Source organism: Suricata suricatta, chromosome 9 (assembly GCF_006229205.1).
Source record: "Suricata suricatta isolate VVHF042 chromosome 9, meerkat_22Aug2017_6uvM2_HiC, whole genome shotgun sequence".
NCBI lineage: Eukaryota > Metazoa > Chordata > Mammalia > Carnivora > Herpestidae > Suricata > Suricata suricatta.
This window is the reverse complement of record NC_043708.1, coordinates 48,450,492-48,467,763: the sequence shown is the minus strand read 5'-3', so window position 1 is coordinate 48,467,763 and position 17,272 is coordinate 48,450,492. Positions and strand designations below refer to the sequence as shown.

The window sequence follows — 17,272 nt, the reverse complement described above, 5'->3', positions numbered from 1 at the left end:
ATTGTGTAACCTTGGGTAACCCCAAGGCTTATCAGAAATGAGGCATGTTCCTTAATGAAATGTCAGGTCCTTGTGATAAGGTGGAAAAACAGAAACACAACTGCATTGAGAATAAGACTTAAGTCAGTAATTCTACTGTGCTACTAACTGTCAAATTTCCATAGGAAGAGCTCTTTTTAACTGGAAAAATAAAATGTCTCTACTCACAAATCATTAATACAGTATTTTGAATATATCAAATTTTATTGGAAATACGTTCAAATACATTTGCTCTCTTCCTTCAAGACTCTAATCAAATAATCAACTCTTGTTTAGATTTTTTTCTTGATATATTATTTCCTCCCAATTATTTTTGCTCAGATTTCAGGATCCCAATAGTATTGTGTACTTAATTTTCAGCAAGTAGTTCACTATTATATAGTAATTGGTGTTCATGTTTATTTCTTCCACTAAGCCAGGAGTTCTTTAATGTCTGGGACTATCTTACTTATCTTTAGATTCCAAGTAAGCGTCACAGTGCTATATATACAATTCTAAATAAATGTTTAAAAACAGTCACTTTGGAGGGTGACTCTTGATTTTAGCTCAGGTCATGATCTCACAGTTTCTGAACTCAAGCCCTGCCTTAGGCTCCGTGCTGGCAATGCGAAGCCTGCTTGGGATTCTCTCTCTCTCTCTCTCTCTCTCTCTCTCTCTCTCCCTCCCTCCCCCTCTCCCTCTCCCTGCTCTTCCCCTGCTCACTCTCTGTCTCTAAATAAATAAATAAATAATAAAATAAACATTTAAAAGAAAGTTTAAAATAATAATGTGGGAATCAGGAAATATTTATAAAGTAATGTGCCAAGAGCAGTGGTAGGCATGGGGGATTCTCAGTAAAAAAGCTAAAGCCCTTAGTGGAATTTACATATTATTGTAAGATGAAATACAACACATAAATATATATTCCTATCTGATATATATAGGTGTGTGTGTATATATATATAATCTGTTTATATTATATCAGTAGAATTTATTGTTTCTTCCAATCACAACCTGGTGGTAGGAATTTAGGCCCTGGAACTCCTTCTTAGAGCTGTTACTTTAGATAGCTTGCAACTATAAATTCTTTCTCTGCCTCCTAGAGATATAAATGTCCTACCATCAGAACTGGCTTCTCAAAGATCTGAGAATCAGTGTCTCTTTGAAGTGCAAACATTCAAGGAGGTAAGCCTCCTCACTCTGTTCCTAGTCTTTGCAGGAGGGAAAGGACCCAACGCGGGGAGACTCCTGCCTGTAACTGGCAACAGGCCTTCGAGTTCTGAAGGCCCAGCCGTTTGTTTCTCCTCTGGATAAACTCCAATTAACAAAGCCATATGGCTCATTCGCAGGGACCCAGCACCTCTTGTTACCCTGAGTGCCTTTGCCTCAGCATACCTCAGCCTTTAAAAGGGCTCCTGCCTTTTGTTTCACAAAGTTGAGCTCAGTTCACACTGGATCCTCTTCTCTATAACAGTAGGCATCACTGAATAGCATCTATCCTCAGCACTATTGTATCTGGCTTTGTTTATCTTGAACAGGTGTACATGTGGAGAATGGTCTGTTTAGCAGAGGGAAACAGTCTCAGGTGGAAATTTGCTTGGTGCTTTTGAGGAACACTAGGGAGTCAGGGAGGCTAAATCAAAGTAAAAGAGGGAAAGTGGTGGGAATGAGATCAGGGTAGTCCTTGGCCGTATGCTGTGGGGAGAACTTTGGATCATACATGAGTAAGATAGAAAGCCATTCGAGGAAATTAAGCAGGGAATATTATGATCTGACTTACTTTACAAAAATCACTCTGGCTGCAGAATGGGACAAAAACTGGAAGAAGCAAGGCCAATTAGGAGATGGTAGCAAAGTCCAGAAGTGAAAGAGCATGGACTGGGCCAGGATGGTGGTGATGGAGGTGTTGAAAAGCAGTTGGCCTCTGTATAGAATCTGGAAGAAAAGCTGACAGAATTTGCTACTTGATTGGTTTGGGGATGTTAGAGACATAATAAGCAATAGATTGAGCAGAAAAAATAAATGCACATATTCTCATAGTTAAATAATTAAAGGCCATTCTTTTAGAAGGAGTAAAATCTCATCTTTTGTGCAATCTGTAATTTGTAATAATTGGCAAAGAAAGGATCTACCAAAATTTATCAGAAGATTTTTAAGTTCAGTGCGTGTCCTCTGAATTATGCGTTTTCACAAGTTAGCTTAACAGTTCATCTACTATGTAGCAAGGTTTTTGTAAGCAAGTCTACCTGGTCAGGTATGGAGAGTGGTCCATGCCCTCCTGTCTTTCATACTTTTATCATAAAAATAAAATCAAGACGTCATCCCCAGGCTATAGTGGTGGTCCTTTAGGTACCAGCTGGGCTAATTGCCATAATCTTACTAATGATTGATGAGTGAGTACTTTTTGCACCTTTCAGGCATTTTAATTCTGCATTAGAGATAACTTGATGTGTATCCTTTTGATCCATATTCAAAAAATAGTCCATAGTAAATAAGCTAGTCTGCTGTACTTAATTTGGAAAAAAAGTTATAACTTCTTAAGACCATGGGGGAAATTTTTCTGACAGCAATAAACAAGTACCTCACTCAGTTATTTCACTCACCTTCACTAGTCATTACAGACAATAATTTGAATACTTAAGGTTTATACAGTTAAAATAGAATAATAGGAAATATATCCAGGAGAGACTACTTAAAAGCATTTTGACAGCCAAGAATTTTGTAAAGACTTTGTATTGAATCTGAGAAACATAGAGTTTAGGAAAAGGATTACAAAAGATGTTGGGGTTCAAGGAAAATCCCTATGTCTAAAATATAATCCCAAATAAACCCAGTTAAAAAGCAATAGTCTGGGAACCTATTTGGGCGCCATTTGGGATCCAGTATAGTACCATTCATTCATACATTCATTGAAATTGTACAGAGATCCTACTATAGAACAGACCTAGCACTGCACACTGGATGAATCAGTGTGTTCCCGAAAGTGCTCATAACTCCTGTCCTAGCTCCCAGAAGAAACCTCATCCTCTCAGCCTACTGACAAAAACCGACAGTAGCTTAATTACTTTCTTTATGGTGCTTATCTTTAGTGTCTGAAGCAATTCACATTTACATTGAATCCAGACCCTGACCTCAGATTAGTTTTATGAACTAACAAATTCTTGATTTACTACTGTGTAGAACAGATTGTGGAAGAAATGATACTGAAATCCCATAGCTGCCTTCCTTTCTCAGAAGACACTAACATTTTAGTTAAGTTAGAATAATTTTTAAAGATCTTATGCATTTGTCTCTAGCTGATTGTCACTTCAGAGATAGTCTCTGTCATCTGCAGAGACTTCAAAGTTATTTTAGAAGAATTTTGAAACCACAGTAAATCATTCAAAAATGATTATGTCATAATATCCTTTAATGGTTTAGGCAGTTCTCAAAAGTTGAAATTTCCATTAACAGGGTACAGGATAAACTATTATGATCTCCCTTGAGTATGAACTCTCTTCTACATTAACTTTTTATTCTTCCAATTCAGACACTGTAGAAATTTCTCATTCGCTTTGCATCATATTTCTTTTTTTAATGTATTTTATTATTTATTTTTGAGAGAGAGACAGTATGCTCAGGGAAGGGTCAGAGAGAGAGGGAGACACAGAATCTGAAGCAGGCTCCAGGCTCTGAGCCCAGCTGTCAGCACAGAGCGGGGCTCAAATTCACCAACCGTGAGATCACGACCTGAGCCAAAGTCGATGCTTAACTGACTGAGCCACCCAGGTGCTCCAACACCATATTTCTTTCAGAAGCAACTGTGAAGATTAAGATACAAAACTCCATTTGTCCTTACGTATATGATCCATCCAGAGTTATTTCAGGGTTAACATTCAGCATGGACTTATTGTTTCCAAAACTGGAAAAGACAGAGTCTCAGTTGTAGTCTTATTTATTATTTTTATTTCTTTGCTTTTGACACAGAAATTTCTCCTCCTCTCCCTCCTCTCTCTCTTTTCCTCTTTCTTTCTCTTCTTCTTCCTTTTCTGTTCTTTCACATTTTTATCAATTCTAGGCTCCCAGGAGTATTGCTTTGTAAAGTTGTACATAAAAACTGAAATGAGGGGCACCTGGGTGGCTGAGGTTATGATCTCACAGTTCATGAGTTCAAGACCTGTATTGGACTGAGAGGTCAGAGTCTGCTTGTCATTCTCTGTCTCCCTCTCTCTTTCTGCCCCTTCCCCACTTACTCTCTTTTGTTTTTCTCTCTCTCTCTCTCTCTCAAAATAAATAAACCTTAAAAATCTGAAATGAGAAGAAATAAGATATTGGAGGTAAAATGTATCTTTTATTCATTTCTCTATCTGTAGGGAATGTTGGTAATATCATTAAAATAATTGTGAACATTTTTTTCCAGGTCTTTATGAGATATTAAACATTTTGCTCTATAAATATTGATGAAAAAAGTTAAGGTCACTTTAATTCATATTATTGTTAGAATATCTTAAAACAGATATGTTACATTTATAAAGTAGTTTACTTAGTCAAATTACAATTACATATTGACCATTTTTTACAAAAAATCTTATATAAGTTTTTAACTAAATTTTTTTACCAAAAATCTAATATAAGAAACTTATTATTTTTTCAAATTAAGAAACTTAGGCAAAGAGCAACTGTAGAAAAGTGGTTACTGAAAGTGATGTCCATTTTTCTGTTTCCTTTATGTAATAGTAGACATCATACAACTAAGTGCAGAGTTTTAAGCAACCTCAAGCCTTGATTTCATTAGTATGAACCACTTCTGTCTTACCTGTCTAAAAAGCGTAAAAGAAAATGCTGCCATGAAAAAAAAACTAGATACTCATTATTACCTTTGTACTTTTATCTGTAGCAGTCAACCTTATAAAATTGACAAAACAGGAGAAAAAGAGATGAAATAGACAATAGAAACTGACATGAGAACCAAATAATAAAGGTAGCGCATGCGCACACATGCAAACACAAACATACACACACACACACACACACACACATACACAATGATAATTAATTTTGTAATGAACATAAAGGACAAAAATGGATAATTTTCAGACAAGGACTGGGAGCTATGTCAAGAATAAAATGGATATTCTCAAGTAATCACATTATGTACACTGAAGATAATTAGAGAACTGGAAGATAGACCAATGGAAAGTACCCACACTCAATAACAGAAGGACTGAATGACAGAAATAGTAGAGGAGGCTCTGGGAAATATTAATTTTGTGAAATGGTAGAAAGAGTTAACACACAAATTTAAGTAGAGTCCAGAAAGAACAATGAGAGTGGTAACACTTGAAAGATAATTGCTGAGCTTTCAGAACTGTTGAAAGATATCAAGTCAGAGCCTCAAGAATGCAGCAAATTCCAAGCAGAACAAATACAAATAAAGTGACACATTGAAAGGTCATAAAACTGAAGAATTAAAAACCAAGAGAAAATGTTAAAAGGCATGTTGCTTTCAAAGGAGTCTAACAAATTGCATATCAATAAAATAATAGAAATCAGAAAACAATAAAGTGATATCTTCAAACGGTAAAAGTAATTGACTGCAAAATTATAATTTTACACCAATCAAAAGTTTTGCTTAAAAACAAAGATGAATTTAAGGCATTATTAGACATACAAAAATGCAGATAGTGCAGCATACCTGATTAACAGGAAAATATCATAAAATGTTCTTAAGGCTAAGGAAATAATAACAAGTTGGGAAATCAAGAAAGAATGAATGTAATCCCAAAGGGCAGATATGTGAGAAAACATAAATTCAAACTGACTATATTTTTTTAAACAGTAGAGAAAGTTAAAATAGACATAAAAATAAAATCCTGTGGAACAATACACAAAAGTTGGGAAAGGAATAAGTAGAGTTAGTGTTCTAAAGACCTTGCTTTGTCTGGGATGCAGGGCTGCCAATGTTTCCTGGGATAGTGATAAAGAATTGACAATCAGAGGAGAAAACCAGGATTGTTTTCCAATTATTGGCATGAGATTGATTCCAACTGGACTGATTCAACTGAAGGAAAGAAAGGAAAAGGAAAATAAAACTAGAACAAGTGGGAACACAGTTTAAAATGACATATATCAGTAACAGTGTTAAAATTACACTGAATAAATAATTCAAATTAAAGGGCAGCAATTGTCAGATAAAATCTATTCCAATCATATGCTTCTCATAGGAAGTACACTTGGAGTATCTGGGTAGCTCTACTGCTTATGTGTTTAAGTCTTAATACCAGCTCAAGTCATGATCTCATGGTTTTGGGATCAAGTCCTGCCAGGTTCTGCGCTGAGTGTGGAACCTGCTTGGGCTTCTCTCTCTGTCTCTCTCAAAATAAATAAACAAACACACACACACACACACACACACACAGATATAGGTTAAAGGTAAACAGATAGAAAAGTCATACCATTTAATTGTTAGCTAAAGAAAATGGATAAAAGCTATACTATTATAACAAAATTGTAATTTAAATAAATAACTATTTGTAGGTAGACAGAGCTATTCCATAATCAGAAAAGAATAAATCTATAGGATGATATGACAATTGTAACTTGACACATCAAATATACATCAAGTTGAAATGTACCATATAACACAGTTTCAGAATGTATAAAGGAAAAAATGCACAGAATCAATGACAAATAGAACATGCAGAAGTATACCGAAAGATATTAAATATATATGTAACTAATCAGCCAATCTAAAATTAACTTTATAAAAAGGTTAAACAGGATTTATAAACTAATTACATATATAGACTATTATAATCAACATCTCCAAATTAGATAATTTTAATAAATTTTATTTTTATAGTATATTTAGTTTCACAGCAAAACTGAGCAGAAGGTATTGAAATTTCTCATTTACCTCCTGCCCATATGTCATAGCCTCCCTCATTATCAACATCCCCCCCACCAGCATGGTACATTTGTTACAGCTGGTGAACCTACACTGACTCATCGTTATCACTCAAATTCTATAGTTTACATCATGCTTACTCTTGGTGGCGTACATTCTATGGGTTTGGAGAATTGTATAGTGCCATGTATCCACGACTATAGTATCATATAGAATAAGTTCACTGCCCTAATTATAATTTCTCTGTGTGCTCCACCAACTCATCACCTTCTCCCTTCTAGTCCCTGACAACTTGATCTTTTTTAATATCTCCATAGTTTTGCCTTTTTTCAGAATGTCATATAGTTAGAATCCTGCAGTATCTAGCCTTTCAGGCTGGCTTTTTTTCTATTAGCAGTATGCATTTAAGTTTCCCCATGCCTTTTTGTGACTTGATAGCTCAGTTCTTTTTTAGTACTGAATAATATTTCTTTGTACTGATGTCCTACATTTTATTTATTCCGTTATCTACTGAAGGACATCTTAGCTGCTTTCACCTTTTGGCAGTTGTGAATAAAACCACTACAAATATCCATATGCAGGTTTTTGTATGGCGGTAATTTTCAACTCCTGTGTGTAAATATCAAGGAGCACTATTCCTAAGCAGTATGATAAGAATATGTTCAGTTTTTTTTAAGAAACCACCAAATTGTCTTCCATAGTATGTATACTATTTTGCATTCCCATTAGGAATGAAAGAGAGTTCTGTTGCTCCACATCTGTTCCAACATATGGTGTTGTCAGGGTCCTGGAATACGGCCATTCTTTTAGGTGTGCAGTTGTATCTCATAGTTGTTTTCATTTACATATTCTAATAACATGTGATATAAGGTAGCTTTTCATATGCTTATTTGCTATCTGTATATCTTCTTCAATGAAGTGTCTACTAAGGTCTTTGGTCTGTTTTTTTTAATTGTAGTGTTTTCTCATTGTTGAGCTCTAAGAGTTCTTTGTAATTTTTGGATAATAGTCCCTTCCCAGATGTGTATTTTGCAACTATTTTCTCCCAGTCTGTGGCTTGTCATTCCTTTCTCTTGTTGGTGTCTTTTGCAAAGCAGATATTTTAAGCAAAATTTTGATAATAGAGCAAAGACAGTCTTTTAAACATATGGCACTGGAACAACAAGACAACCACAAGCACAAAATGAATTTAGACCGAGACCTTACAACCTTCACAGAAATTAACTCAAAATGTGTCATAAGCCTAAATGTAAAATTCAAAACTATAAAACTCTTGAAAATATAGCAAAGGAAAGAAATCTAGATGTCCTTGGTTTGATGATGATGTTTTAAATACCATACCAAGGCATGATCCATGAAAGAAGAATTGATAAGCCGAACTCATTAAAATCTTTATCTCTTCTCACTTTACAGATTTTCTTTAGACAGTATTATTCATACTAGTAGTTTCAACTCTCATTTTTTGTTTGAACTATAAAACATATTTAATATAGACCTCACTATTGAGTTCCAAGTCTTTCTTTCTATCTGTCTGTTTTTCTTCCTTTCGTTTGTCTTTCTTTCTTTCTTTTTCTTTTTATTATTTTTTAATGTGACTTATTTTTGAGAGAGAGAAAGAGTGTGAGCAGGAGAGAGGAAGAGAGAGAGGGAAACAGAAAATGCAAAGGAGGCTCTGTGCTGTCGGCTCAAAGACTGACATGGGGCTCAAGCAACCATGAGATCATGACTTGAGCTGAAGTCGGACACTCAAGGGACTGAGCCGCTCAGATGCCCCAGATCTTTATCTATTAATACCCCTTGTTATTTCTACACAGATGTGCCACATTCATCCTAAGTACAACTTGTATGGAGCCTTCTTTTTCAAAACATGATCTTTATACTTTAGTCCCTAACTTGATTATTTTATCACCAGTCTTTCCATGCCTAAGTTACAAATCAATTATGTCATTCTAGACCTCTCCTTCTTTATCATTGATTAGATATCCTTTGTATCACTTACTACTTTATCACTGATTGTCAATTCTATTCCTTGTATACTTTCAAAATATTTATTAAGTTAGTCTCATTCTCATCTCCACAGTGTTGATGTTAGTCAGACACTCATAATTTTATCACTAGGACAATTGTGTTAGCCTGCTTCTCTGTCCGGCTAAAATTCATTCTCCATAGGGCTTCAACCATTTAAAGTAGAAAATGTGAATCTGACCATGACACTCATCCTCTTGCCTTTGATCCAGTAATAACTATCGATAGCACTTAGGATAAAATATACATTTTATACGATGATGTACAGCTTTATGGATTTTCAGCCACTGCTCCATCTTTCCAACATTATCTCTTATGTTCCTTTCTTTTCACCCTGTACTGTGTTCATACCGAACCACCTCATTTTCTACAACTCTCCATGCTTTGTCTCAGATCCAGATTTTGTTATGTATTGCTGTCTCTACTGGGAATGGAGTCCCTTGTCTTTAACTTCTGGCTAATTGTGGCTCATCTTTCCTAATTTCAACATTACTTCTTCCTGGAACCTCCATTTCCTCTAGGCTATGTTTGGATCACTCTCCCTGTGCTTTTTTCCATTATCACTTTGTGCAAACATCAATTTGAACACTTAGAACATTGCATTTTGATTGTTTGTGTGTGTACATGGCCATACTAATGGCCATATTACCTCTAAACCATACTAGATGGCTAGTATCCTTTCTTCCAAGTAAGTATTTCTAGATGGGATTTTAAAATCTACTCTACTATAAGTTTAATAATATATGAATTACATTATTTGTATTTGAAAAACCTGTGTTCAAGTTTGGTGTGGCCACTGATCTTCCTGACTGCTGAATTTTGGAGGGTTAAAACACTAAACTATCAGCTCCTCAAGACCAGGAATGTTGCCATTATTGGCAACATAGTAATTACTAGGTGATATCTGTTCATAAGTGTTCCTGAGCTGATGATGGTCCCATGAGCCTTTGGAAGAAATTGTTGGTAGTGATGGGTGGTTCGGCACCACTGCTCCAAGGTGATGATGGGGCATGACAGACCTAGTCTCAGAGCCAGGGCGCCTGGCCGCCCTCACCCCGGCGTGGAAGGCCGTGTCTGCGTCTCCAGCTTCCTGAAGCAGACAGCTCAAGCAGTATTTGCTGGAGGGTATTATCAGCCAAAGACTTTTTTCAAAAACCTTTTTTTATGAAAGATAAAAATTTTACTACATAATGTAAGCCAAAAAACATAGAAATTAAAATTAACAGATATACAAGAAGAAATCATAAAACCAAAATCATAGTAGAATATGACATACATTTTTAAGTATATGCTAGACTAATCAGACAAAATAATCTTGGCACCTCTAAAATGGTAATACCCATCAAGACCTGAACATAAAGCCTCAAAATTAACACATCAGAATTGTTAAGTTTCTCTTCCATTGTTTTCTGAAAAAATAAAAATAAAAATAAAAAAAATTAAAAAAAATAAAAAACCTTTTTTTTATTGTTGCCCCTATGCCTTCCTTATGTTGATGGAGATTAGACATGTTTATTTTATTGGGAATTTTTCTTAAATGTTTATGTGAAGTATACAATTCTATAATGAATGGTACTTAAATTTTTGAAAGCCATTTAATTACACTTGAGTATTTTTTCCACTTACATTTCTCCTTAAATAACTAAAGATGTCCTCTTCTTCAGGGATGTTTTTCTCTAAACCTGAGAAACAATCATGGGGTTTTTTTCTCTGTAGTCTCTCTTTTGCTAGAAAATGAAGTTAAAAGTTAATCACAAATCAGAGCGCCATAATTTTTCATGGTCACAGCACAAAACAAGATCACAAATACATATAAAACTTTTGACTCAGGCCTAGAAACGAATCATCTAAAATTTGCTTTATGCTGAGAGGATAAAGGTAATGATATTTGTGTTTTCTAGGCCAGGGAATGACAATATATGCTTGAATACATGAGTGTTCTCAGGACAGAAAACTGTGCTTTAGACTCAAAAATGCTCAGAGATTTTAAGCCTTTGTAGCAAGACTGGTATGTTAAAAGTTCAAAGAGTTTCCAAAGTCCAAACTTTGGAGCCTTGTATTAAACTTGCAAACAAGAAGCAATGCCTAACTGTAGGCTGTATTCCTCTTAAGCTAGATGTTTGGAGCTTTTTTCTTTGTTTTTCAAGTAAATATTTTCAGATGTGATTCTTAGATGTATCACTTTAACATTAAATGAGTTACATTATTTAGATTTGGAAAAATCTGTGTTCAATTTAGGCATTGCCACTGAACTTCCGGGCTACTGAATTTACAGGTGATTTGCAATCTCTCAGAACTCCATCATCTAATCTAAAAAATGGCAATTGTAAATAATACATATGTCACATATTATAGGATGGCTCTGAATATGAAAAAAAATTGTCATTAGAGAGTTTTGTATACTATAAAATACTCTACATTATAGTATTATATTTTTTCATCAATATCCTTTCTCCTCAAATTAATGGATTATATATTATACAGATTTTTGGTTACATGACCCAACCATCATATCTGTGTTTAACAGAGGTATTTAAACATTATCCACTAATTGATTCAGATAATAAGTACCAGCTTGTTCTGTTTGGTGGGTCTTAAATGGTAGAATGAGTTTGTAGATGTCAATCAATTGAAATGGCATATGGTCCCTGAACAATAAATTATGCAGCTCCTGGTCTTCATTAATTACTTTTTGGCCTGATTTTTTGAATTATTGCCAATCATTTATCCATTCTCTTTATCATTCATAAAACAAGTAATTATTAAAACTCATGTCATGTTCCAGGTATTGGATTATGTGGATAAGACTAAATCCTTAAATTCAAAACAGTCATCATGTTGGAGAGAGAGACAAGCAAACAACAAGCAAAATGCTATGTGCTATCACTCGGATGCATGTATGCAGAGGATCTTATGGGAGGATGGCTTACCAGGGGATGTGACTCCAGAGCTGAGCTTTTCTAAGTGAGTGGCAGATGCAGTTCCCTTCCCAAGATGGTACAGTAAGGGTAGGGTATGGGGGTGGCAAGGAGACGTTCTCAAAGCAGGAAAGAGCATGTGTTTTCCAGAGGGAGGAACATATGTTACAGTAGAAATAGAAAGAAAAGGAGTCTATTTCAGCAAAATTACTGTCATGCTTACCTGCGAGGGCCTCTTCCTTACTCTACAGAGAGAAACGAGCACATTCGGAAACTCTAAGAGATGCAGTGTGGTAGCAGCACAAGACGGAAATCACATGACTGGAGTGAGGCTGGAAGAGAGGCAGAAGACAGATCAGGAAGCACACACACTCCTGTCCTGAGGAGTTTGAATTTTATTATTGAAGGCTGTGATAGTTGTGCAAGGATTTTTGGCAGGGTCGTGACTTGATTGGGTTTGGATTTCATGTGTATTAAAATCTGGTGGTGGTGTGGAGTGTGGATTTACCCAGCTAACGCTGGACACTGATGCAATGACTGAGGGAGCCAAGAGAAAAGGTGTGAACTGAGAACTTGTCAGTGGAGACAAACTTGGAAGAATCTCAGAGAGAAAGATTTGTCTCCCTTATTAAGAACCATCAGTGTCTTTTCAGTTCCAGCTAAAATAAAATCCTAGCTCCTTATCATGCACTTGAAGTCTCTGCAAAATCTGGCTCCCAAGTGACAATAGATGGCAATGTAACACAGTGTCAGAAGGGTGAGCTTTTCTCTATTTCAGTCTCAGCTCACCAATTAGGATGTGTGTAAACTGCTTAGCCTCCTTGTGACTCAGTTTCCTAATTCCCAAAATAAGGGTAAAAATCATAAAGTAAATATGAGTGTAAAATGTATAATCTACTTCAAATTCCAACACAGTAATTAGGTTATGCAAAGCATTCAGTGAATGCCAGCTAATGAACACACCTCAAGCTACCTTCCGTGTTCAATATACTTAAACTTCACTGGCTTTCCAAAAGATCACACAATGAACTTACCATTTTTGAGGGATTGAAAGTTCCTGTCCTAAATTTAGCCTGGAACACTCTTTTTCCAATGGATTTGTTCCCTTATGTCCTTCAGCTCCTGGCTTGAAAAACCTTCCTTGTACACTGTGTAAAATATGTCCCCACCATTTTTTGCTTGTATTGTTGCTGCCTGGCTGTAGGCTTCATAGTATTTAACATGAACTCTAATTATTTAGTTTATTTATTTGCTTTCTTCTTACTTGTGTTTCTCCCCAGCTAGACTAACAGTATCATGAAAATCCCTTAGTCTTGTGTAACTCCATATTTATTGATCTTGGGTCAGCATCTGGTGCAAAATAGGTTTTCATAAAGGGTTTTTTTATGTTACATTTAAATGAAAGTCTATTATTCTTTTTGGGGGGGAGCTTTATACTGTTTTATTTTTTTAAATAGTTTATTGTCAAATTGGTTTCCAGATAACACCCAGTGCTCTTCCCCACAAGTGCCCTCCTCCATCACCACCACCTCTTTTCCACCTCCCTCCCCCTTCAACCCTGGGTTAGTTTTCAGTATTCAGTAGTCTCTCAAGTTTTGCATCCCTCTCTCTCCCCAACTCTCTTTCCCCTTTCCCCTCCCCATGGTCTTCCATTAGATTTTTCCTGTTCTCCTGTTAGACCTATTATTCTTAAATATCTACCTAAAGCAGATTAAAATGCAAAAAGATCACACAAAATGAACTTCACTTCTAAGCATTACACATATTTGGAATAGAAAAAGACCAGGCATGGATATTATAAGAAATGTATGAAAGAAGTTTGCTTAAAAAAAGTTTTAAAATAGGTTTTCCCCCTAAAGTCTAATAATTGTGGTCTAGGTAGCCATTAGGGTAAAGACTTCATATGCCTCTTCCTATGATAAGTTCATGAAGAGCTGTATATCCAAGTGTGTGTGCAGGAGACACTCACATGCACCACATGCCTCATGCACACAAGCACATACACTCACAGGCACAAGCACATGGCTGAGTGTTTGTTGTTCCAGGCACTTTGTATCCACGCTAAGTCTGCCACCTTCCCATTCCATTGAATGAATTCCTTCTTTAGAGGCAGAACATTTTTTTTAAGAAGCTCTGTTTGACGACATTCCCTGCTGGGAAGTATCAGGCCACCAGGAAGGAAGACCCGTCACTTGCAGATGCCTTCCTCACTCCCATCTTCTTTGATTTCTTCCAGGCCATGACCAGGAAGTGTCCAGTCCCAGAGGCAAAGCCAGACTGCTGGAAGTTGCAGTTCTTGATTTCACTGTATCATCAATCAGCCACCTCCTTTTCTGCTATGTAATCCTGGGCAAGGCCTTCCCCTCTCTGGGCCTCTCTTAAATATAAGCAAATATAGTACAACACATAGACTTGAAGAGTGATCCAAAGTAGAAAGTATGGCCAGCTAGAGGCTATCAAGCATGATGAATATCAGGGGAGGAGCAATCTGGGTAGTGAAGAAAGATGATTTCCAATTTAGACACAATTGTGGACATAAGGGAAGCTGTGGGCAAGGTATTTGAATACCAGGGCTGAATCTCCAAAGAGAGGTTTGAATTCAATATAGGATCAAGAGATAGTAGTAGTTATAATCATGAAAATAGAGGCATTCACCTGGAAAGGGGTTATTCAGTGAAGAGAAACAGGAGCTTGGCAAGGAACTGCAGGAGCGCCACAATTCCACATGCAGATGGAGGAAGTGTGAAAGGCAGGAAGACTGATAGGGAAGCTTAGGAAAACCACCAACCAAACAAAACAGGTTTGAGTGTATTATGGAAGCCATTGGAGAAGTTATATTAGAAAATCCTTAAATGTAGCCTTGTGGTCCAGATTTTTAGCTCTTTCTATAAATGTTAGGGATTCAGGCATTCTTCATGAGGCATCACTAGTCTTTTTTGGTATCACCCTGTCCTTAAGAGGGCACGTTGTTCTGGGCTTTTGTCTGACTTGCTCCCTGGTCCTCATCTTTCATTATTTTTCCCTCTGTTTCATTAAGCAAAATTATTTATTCTCCTCTCCTTCATGTTATGCAGATTTTAGCTATATGGTCCAGAGCCCTCACTTTTAGCTCTCACTTCCTTCACTCTGAATTCAGTAGTCTGTAGACCACAGGATTAAAGATGCCTGAGATGCCTTTATCCACCAAAGTTTCTCAAGTGCGTATGAAATTTGGTCTTGTTACTGATGTTCTGTACCTCTTATGACATAAGAGAACACAGGCATGTACACATAGGGCATATACCTAGAAAGGACCTATATGATGGTCTCTATTTAGTGGACCTATTTGATGGAATGCTACATGAGCTAGAGAAATAAGTGAACCAGCATGGTAAGCTGGACTGCTGAGTATTTTGTTAGGAAAAAGAGGGAGGGGATGTTTGGTTAGGAAAAAGTAAGACTCTCATTAGGAAACCTTCCTCATTGTATGGAAACAAATGTAGTTTTAAAATAAATTTGGAGCAGATTGGGAGGAAAGAAGGGAGGGATATTCTCTGGCAGGTTATCTGCTTGTTTTGAATAGAGATATTATTAGAAATCTGTGAACAGAGAATCTGGAATCCTAGTGAAATGGAAGATTATTATTAGTGAAAACAAAAACCTACACTGTCTTTCCTGTTCCAAACGTGCTGAGTGTTCTGCCTAACTTCATCACTGGGGTTGTGACATGATAACTCTTTGTCTTATGAGTGATTTTTGAGCATCACACATACGAGAACTCTTGTCTAACAATAGCCCAAGACACTATGTGACGACTCAGCTGCTGACTCCAATTGAAATGTGTCACCATCCATAGAATTCCATTTGGATCTGCCTAATTATGCGGCTGCAGGGATTCGCCAGAGTACTTGGGAAGAGCTGGCAGAAAAGAACTAAATAATTAATAAATTTTACACAATCAAGATTATTCCTGCTCAAAACAAGCCTTTCATTATTTTCTTGAATTTTTTGCTCCTGCGGATCTCCTCTTTTTTACCCCTAGCCCTTCTCGAATATTTGTGCAGAACAGCTTAATGCCAACAAAGCTAGTCTCAGGAAATGAGTATGGCATCCATAGAGAAAGATCAGAATTAGAGGAAAACGGATAGAGGCTAACGAAATCTCACATACGGCTTTTAAAAAGGACAAGATCAAATAAAATACCTTACATTTATCATTATATGAAACCTGGAGACAATTTTTGATTCAATAGGCAGGAAATTAGACACAAGATCCAGGCATTGTTAATGTAACTTTTATACTTGAGTCCTGACTCATTGTAATAAAAGTCACCTCTCTGCCTCTCCTGGAATTTTAGCTTTTATGACATTTTTGCCGAGATACCCCTGTATTCTTTAGTCATTCATCCTAATAGTCTATAGCAGCACAGAGTCCACATCACAAGGTACAGCCTTTCTGCTTCTATAAATGAGTTCAACCACTTCAAAAGCCACTCCCTTTGTTCCTTGATTTCTCTTTGAGCTCCTAGCAACCACCATTGTGTCAGAGTCTAAATTTAGATGCATTTCATGCATCTCCCTGAATCTCCAAATTATACTCCATCAGTGCACAACCGAGATTAAACCTTAGGCTCCTCAGTCAGTGTAAAGCTAACTACTGTACACTTATTTCTTTTTGCATGGAAGCCTCAACAAAAGTAGGTGCACAGGAACAAAAAGGCAATAGTGAGATCTGTTACAAATGGTGGAGCTACTAGGTCAGTCATTTGTTACTTTCTGAACATCCCTCTTCTCCTCTCTGTCATTATGAATTCCTCACAGTAAATTCCATACTTCATTTCTCAGCACCTCTCATGCAAATAATAATTTCTAATTAGGTTGGCTCATGCAACCTGATCATTTAAGTCAGGGAAACTCTCTTTAGAAAGTTAAGAAAGAGGCAATGGGTCTACACAGGGTGGTTCAAGAAGCACTCCTCAGCATTTAAATTCATAAAAGGATTATGCCAGCCTTTTTGATAGGCTCTACCTTCCTTATCTGAATTTTCACAGTCCCATTAGATGAGAGAGACAGGGATGCAGTGTGATGCCTAGTTAAAACCTGAGGGAACTGGTATATTACAAACCAATCAAGGCATAAAATGCAGATGCTGTGAAGGATGGGTTTCCATACACTGGCTGGGAATCTGACGAAGTCTACACCAACGGTGTTCATTATTATTTTAACTCCCTTTTCAACAGTTATATACTGAAAAGGAATCTGCAAGGCCATTACCCTCATGTTTTTACATCCTGATCAACTGTTGTAATCTAAAATCTCTATCAGGAATTTCTCCTGTTTTTAACAATATTCAAGAAATAAATTGTTAGGCCTGTAGTAGGAATTAGTTCCAGCAGTTCCACATTTAGGGGAATAGAAAGCTCATAGGTCATTTCCATGACAATGAC

At 36.5% G+C, this 17,272-nt stretch overlaps 1 long non-coding RNA gene across 6 annotated transcripts in view; it reads left to right on the top strand.

The window, feature by feature from the left end:
- LOC115302026 overlaps positions 1–14,252 on the top strand; it is a 231,708-nt gene extending 217,456 nt beyond the window's left edge. For all 6 annotated transcript variants that reach the window (XR_003913394.1, XR_003913395.1, XR_003913397.1 and 3 more), the window contains 2 exons: positions 11,715–11,893; positions 14,084–14,252. This is a non-coding gene — a long non-coding RNA (uncharacterized LOC115302026). The remainder of the gene's footprint in view (positions 1–11,714; positions 11,894–14,083) is intronic.
- Positions 14,253–17,272: the final 3,020 nt, after the last annotated feature.